Source organism: Glycine max, chromosome 9 (genome assembly GCF_000004515.6).
Source record: "Glycine max cultivar Williams 82 chromosome 9, Glycine_max_v4.0, whole genome shotgun sequence".
In the NCBI taxonomy this organism is placed as follows: domain Eukaryota; kingdom Viridiplantae; phylum Streptophyta; class Magnoliopsida; order Fabales; family Fabaceae; genus Glycine; species Glycine max.
In genome coordinates this window covers 11084161-11091346 of record NC_038245.2, presented here as the reverse complement: position 1 = coordinate 11091346, position 7186 = coordinate 11084161, and the positions used below count along the sequence as shown (strand labels likewise).

The window sequence follows — 7186 nt, the reverse complement described above, 5'->3', positions numbered from 1 at the left end:
GAATTTGAAATAAATGAAGAATATAAATTTGAGTCATACATTTAAATATAATATAATTATTTCTATTTATAGTTCTAATTTATTATTATAAGAAAAATATCATTTCGTAAACATGTATAGAATTTTTATAAGTTCGTTATATTTATTTTGTTTAATTTTTTATATACCCACAGTGTTGCTCATGTCACATCAACTTTTTGTGAGTTTTTATCATTTTTTCTTATCAACTCACACATATCCACAATTTAATTATGTTACATTACTTTTCGGCTTTCTGAAATTTGTTCAAGCTTTTTTTTTTCTTTCTATACATTAAAAGTGTTTTTTTTGTTTTAATTAATTGATATTACATCTACATTTTTAAATATAATTTTATATATAATAAGTTTTTTTAATACTATAATAATAATAATAATAATAATAATAATAATGTCAAATGTAGTTAGTAGTGCCACTCTTACTCTCACCGCCTTTTGTGATGCTAATTGGGGTGGTGACACAGCTAACCGAAAATTTACCAATGATTATATAGTCTATCTTGGTCCCAATTCTATATCCTAGTCTTGCAAACAAAGTCCACGGTTGCATGGTCTTCAACGAATGCCAAGTATCGCACAATTGGATCCACAACAACTAAGTTGTTATGGTTGCAACAACTCTTAATGGAGCTTGAAGGCCAAGTATCTCAGCCACTAACTATTTTTTTAGACAACTACTACTAAAAAAATGTGTTATGTCGGTGATTCTAAGACGGTTTTAATTAGAAAGTATGATGGTGACATTTTTGTAATAAACAAGAAGACGTTTCCACATACCTGTCTTTAAATAGTAGGCGATGACAAACTTGTAAATATTTGCTTACCATACAAAGATGGTTTAATCCCAAAAACCATCTTTGTTAGATTAGTGATTTGAGCACGTGATTGTCCTTCGTTCAGTCGCGACCTAGCTAGCTGTGAATCTGGTTCACTAATCCCCGACAATGCCTTGTTTACGCCCTAGCAGCCCACTCCGTCATCTCCCGTGCCCTCCGTGTTGACATTGCAACCCGCTCCGCCATTTCCCGTGCCGCTCCATCGTCATCTTGTTTTCACTCCTTGGTCGAAGTACATAAGTAGTGGTTCCTGTGAAGTTGAGCCCCAATTTAGGTATGTCTCCTAAATGTTGTACTATTAAAGCAAATTGTAGGTTGGATTATTTTTTTAATTAATTCATGCATTACGAGTGATTTGGGGATGTGGGTCTTAAGTGGCCTTTGGTCAAGTTGTCTTTGGTCAAGTTCAACTCAATAAGTCCAGTTGTATCTATATAAATTCTTATGAAAAATGTGAGCATTCAAAATTTATACTGTGCGTTACCCTATCACATTTTCACTTTCATTTTTCATTATTTCTATGACTTTCTCATGTCGTAACAAAGATATGTTTGCAGGGTTGAAGATGAAGAAATTGGACAAATGCCAATGGCATATGTGGTGAGAGCAGCTGGTTCTGAACTCTCAGAAAACCAAGTCATTCAATTTGTTGCAGGCCAGGTACCACTCTTTCCTAAGCTCATTTTAACTATTTTTTTTTATTTTACTTATAAAATGGAGAATTTTCAGGTGGCTCCATACAACAAAGTGAGAAAGATGAGTTTCATTGACACTATTCCAAAGTTAGCTGCTGGCAAGATATTGCAGAAGGATCTTGTTTCTCAAAGAAAATATCAACTTGTCTCCAAGTTATGACTAGCATGTATAAATGGTGGTATTAGTATTCCAAGTTATGACTCAATGTCCTAATTTGTGGGTAGCAGATGTTACTGAGGTTCTTTGTGAGCTACAACTTACTATAAAGAAAGTGAAGGTATCTACTACACCTCATGGCAAAGTCATAGATCTGTTTTTCATCACAGAGACCAGGTTTATATTTTATATTTGCTTTCGTGCAATTGTTAGTTAATTTCTGTTGAAAGTTGTTCATCTATTCATTAAGACTTCTACATCTTGTAAAAATTTTGTCAACATCATCCATTCAGAATTTCATGCTCCTGTTCACAATTTCAAAATTGTCTCCCTTATCCCCCAGTTGACTACTTCATTTTTTAGTCCATCTTTGTCTTCCACCCATTTTGACTCGTTGATGATTGAGTGGCTTTTCTCTGTTTTGTCTGTGTTCTCTGTTATAGTATATTATGGCTTCTTTCTGATATAATTTTATTTTGTTGGTTGTTAGAACTATATTATTTTGTTCTATTATAATATATTTTTCTAATGTTAATTGTTATTATTTTAGAAGTAATATGTTATTTATAGTTTACTTATATTGTTTTTATAATAGGTCAACTTTACCCGAGTTAAGTTTGTGAGTCAAATTTACATAAACTTGAGTTTGGCAACCTTGGTCTTTACGATTAAATATGCTACTCATTTATAAAATAATGGTGAGACGAATGTCCAGTTAATAATATTGAATTTTTGAGTGATTGATTGAATCCTCGTATTAATTGTCAGTCATAAACTTGCAACATCTAGACATGAGAATTTATTACATGATAGAAATCAAATAAATTCTTCAATAATAACTCAATTAATTTCTTCATGTATATGGCTCCAGATAGGCTGTCAGTAACGTAAAAGTAATCCCTGTGGCCCAGCCATGGCTGCACCATTTTTCTCAATGCCCTTTTAGCCTTATGTTTATCAGGTACTTGCATTAATTCTCACTCTTAACAACAATTTCTTTTTCTTCCCTTTTTGAGCTTGTCTTGGCTCGAATCAATTGCTTTATGTTAATCTTGATTCTAGAATATGTTAAATGCATTGATGGCTTCTCAGCTAGGATTGTAATTTGTGAAATTGAAGTACTCCAGAAGATCAATTTGTGTTTCTTTTAAATATTGCTAAGTTTTTGCAATTGAAGTTGTTGTTTTGTTGATTTCAATGATTTGACAGGATGGCTTCATTGTATGATTGACAAAATTTACTTGAGTTCAGGATCATGATAATTTGCTCCTTTGTCCCATGCCTTCATGAAACTTACATATCTCCTCTAGAATATTCAAAGTGATATTGTGTAATAAAAAACTTTTTTTTAATGTTTGGTGCAGTTTATCCTAACACACAAATTTAAGAAAAAGGAAAGTTTCTCCGTGTGTTTATTCATATCTTTGCTTGTAAGCATTATTTATCAACTATCAAGGGTGTTTCAATGCCCCTCAACTTATCATGGACTAGTATTTCTATCATAAAAGGAAATGTCTAACATTTTACCAATTATCCTTATAATCTTTCGGTGATTTTTTCATGTTTATGTTGTTTAGAGTCCGCAAGATGCAATTATACCTTTTCAGATTTTAGGAGGTGAAGCTCAAGTGGTTCAGGTATGTGTGACCATCTTAAGTTTAAAATGTCAATTTTTGTAACTTTTTCTTTTATATTGTCTCTATGACCGTAATATCATTCTTCATTTGGTTCTTGCGACACAGATAATGTCGAAGCCCCAAGAAAAAATCATCGCAAGGCCTGGTAAGTTGTTGTGCACTTTTCAATTCATGGTTCTTGAATTTTATTCCTTGATGATCTTTCTTCACAAAGTTTTCCAATATTGAATTTTGTGCTGTCATTTTGAATTTTAAATATCAAGTGCATGCTTGAATATGAAACTCATCCAAAAATATTTTATAGATAATAATGAACATTGCCATAATGGGTGAGCCTTGACACAATAGTAAATTTGCTGCCTTGTGACTTGGAGGTCATGGGTTCAAATCCTGGAAACAACCTTTTTGATTGTGGGGATAAGGTTTCCTATATTTATCCCCACCCCATTGGTCATTAAATAAGGCATGGGATCCAATTTTTTTGTTATTTCCAATAAATTCCAGTCGATAGAAAAGAGTATGTTGTTAGCATTTCTCTAAAATAGTTTGAGAAGTGCCTGATATAAAGAGAATAAATAATTAGTAATGAGTGACAACTACAAAATCGCACAATTTTGTAAGGTCAAAGGGTGCTTAGTCCTGCAGGACCACAAAGGTCTTCTTTATAATTGTATTGAAATTTGAAATCTAGATAATACTATATTTGTTAAAGTTGAATTTATGGTGCTATAAATTGGAGTGTCATCTTAAAACAAAAACACAGAAGTTAGCTAAAACTGATAAGCCTATACACTTCATTTCATCTCAAATTTGCAGTTTTCGTATGAATACCTCATAAATTTGAAGAATATAATTTTGTGAACGAAATTTACTGTTGCACAAGAGGGGAATAAAGCTGATCTAGGTGGGAGCAGGAATGACAAAGTTACAACACAGAAAACCCCTTCCTTCAAAGGTGATGTAATTCATTTTTCCATTTCAGAGTTAAAAGACCCGCTTTCTATTAAAAATGTTGTTTATTTTTTTGTCAAAATTGATATAGTTATCTAATATATATACCTTTTACACTTTGCAGAGGGATGGAAGGATGCGATGACATTCTGGCTACAAGTGGAAGGATGGCATGCACATTGCTTGTGTGTGTGTGTGTGTGTGTGTGTGTGAAAACATATTGGCATGAATGATTGCATAGGTGGCAATGAAAACAAATGGCATTTAAAAAAAAACCACACTTTCTAAGATGGTTCTGTAAAAAACCATCTTAGAATGTACTATATTCTAAAATGGTCTCAATGCCAGGATCGTCTTAGAATGTACATTATTCTAAAACAGTCCTGGGGCCGAGACTTTCTTAAAATGTATGTCATTCTAAGATGGTCCTACAGAACCATCGTCGTAGACCCCAATAGTTTTTACGACGTAAAACACATTGTATGTTGAAAATAACCGACGTAAAAGACATGTTTTATAGTAGTGAACATTGGTGCTACATATTTATGTGCCACTACTAAAAAAACTATTTTCTATGATGCAGTATCTATGCTAGTCGTGAAAAAATCATCTTTGTTTGTATAATGATGACAATTTTGTAAATATTGTGAACATTTCAAATATGGGTTTCGCGAAACCGTCTTTGAATACTTCAAAACAAAGACGGTTTTGTGAAAACCGTCTTGTGAACATTTCAAAGACGGGTTTTGTGAAACCATCTTTGAATACTTCAAAACAAAGATGGTTTTGTGAAAACCGTCTTTGAAGGTTTACTATTTTTAATTTCTAGCTTTCTCTCTCTTTTATTGTACAACGTGTTGGCCTCCTCTCTCTCATTCTTGTGTTTCTTCTTTGTCTCCTTAACTTCTTCATCGCAACGCTGAGGGAGCTGGCGCCTCGACTTCTTCTTCGTGTCACTCTCTCTCTTTCTCTCTCTCTTTTTCTCCTCACATAGTTCCAAAATCCTTATAAACAAACCATACTCACTCTCTCTATAGTTCCAAAATCCCTAGAAACAAACAAAACTCACACTTTCTCTTTCTCTCTGTCTCCTCACATTCCTACGTTTTTTGCGCTCCAGTGCCGAACAACCATAAGATTCGCACCATCACCGGAATAGACCTCAACGTCAAGATGCTGGTAGTGCTCGAAAAGAACATCTTCTGGGTGAAGCCTGACTGTGGGCTCAAGACTCGTAAGTATGTGGAAGCAATGCTTTCCAAGTTTATTTTGATGATGCCAAAGACTCAAGTCAAGAATCAAGAGTCAAGCAAGTATCAAGAATCAAAGAGTCGTTCAATCAAGATTCAAGATTAAAGTGAAGATTCAAGAGAAGACTCAAGATATACAAGAACTTCAAGAAAAGCATCAAGATAAGTATAAAAAGATTTTTTTCAAAAGAAAAGATTGAATAGCACAATTTGGCCAAAAGAATTTTTCAAAGAAAAATCTTTTACCAAGAGTTTTACTCTTTGATAATCGATTACCAGAAGATAGTAATCGATTACCAGTAGCCAACATTCTTTTCAAACTAATTTACAAAGCAGTAATCGATTACCATGAGCATGTAATCGATTACCAATGTTTTTGAACGTTGAGATTTCAAATTTCAAGAGTCACAACTTGTGATAAAACATTTTCAAACTTGTGTAATCGATTACACAATATATGTAATCGATTACTAGTATTTCTAAACGTTTTGATTTTTAAATTTAAACATGAAGAGTCACATCTGTTGATTTGTAATCGATTACACTATAATGGTAATCGATTACCAGTGACTTATTTTGAAAAATAAATTACCAAAAGTCACAATTCTTAAAGTGACTAGTTTCTGAAGATTTTTTAAGAGTCACAACTTTTAAAGTGACTAGTTTTCAAAAAGAGTCACAATTTTTAAAGTGACTAGTTTTCAAAAGAGTCACAACTTTTAAAGTGACTAGTTTTAAAGAAATTGCCCAGAGCCACAAACTTTAACTTAAGTCATCAAATGACTATAAATATGTGACCATGACATGAATTTCAATGAGAGATTTCTTTCATTCATTCAAAGCATTCTTCTAAGAGTTTTTGTTCAATACTTTCTTTATTCAAGAAAAGTTCATTGGCCAAAAACTTGTGCTATTCTTCTTCTTCATTCCTTCTCCCTCTTGCCAAAAGAATTCAAAGAACTAACCGTCTGAGAATTCTTTTGATTCCCCAAACAAAGAATTCAAAGAACTAACCGTCTGAGAATTCTTTGCCCAAACACTGAATTCAAAGAACTAACCATCTAGTAATCGATTACACAATACTTGTAATCGATTACCAGTGTTTCTAAACGTTTTTATTTTCAAATTTAAACATGAAGAGTCACATCTGTTGATGTGTAATCGATTACACTATAATGGTAATCGATTACCAGTGACTTATTTTGAAAAATAAATTACCAAAAGTCATAATTCTTAAAGTGACTTGTTTCTGAAGATTTTTTCATAAGTGACAACCTTTAAGTGACTAGTTTTCAAAAGAGTCACAACTTTTAAAGTGACTAGCTTTAAAGAAATTGCCAAGAGTCACAAACTTTAACTTGAGTCATCAAATGACTATAAATATGTGACAATGACATGAATTTCCATAACTATTTTTTACAAAACTTTCTGATTCATTTCTCAACATCTTTTTAAGATTTTTTGTTCAATACTTTCTTTATTCAAGAAAAGTTCATTGGCCAAAAACTTGTGCTATTCTTCTTCTTCTTTCCTCCTCCCTCTTGCCAAAAGATTCAAAGGACTAACCGCTTGAGAATTCTTTTGATTCTCCCTTCTCCCTCATGCCAAAAGATTCAAAGGAC

At 32.7% G+C, this 7186-nt stretch overlaps 1 long non-coding RNA gene across 2 annotated transcripts; it reads left to right on the top strand.

Moving 5' to 3' along the window:
• Positions 1-852: 852 nt before the first annotated feature.
• On the top strand, positions 853-5158 carry LOC102664841 (uncharacterized). 2 transcript variants are annotated; one of them, XR_415894.4, is made up of 8 exons: positions 853-1148; positions 1432-1534; positions 1604-1903; positions 2598-2687; positions 3304-3363; positions 3469-3508; positions 4180-4318; positions 4439-5158. It is a non-coding gene; the product is annotated as an uncharacterized lncRNA (long non-coding RNA). The 2 variants fall into 2 exon arrangements; XR_415895.4 differs by having other exon boundaries at positions 1604-1847; positions 4439-4908.
• The last annotated feature ends 2028 nt before the right edge of the window (positions 5159-7186 follow it).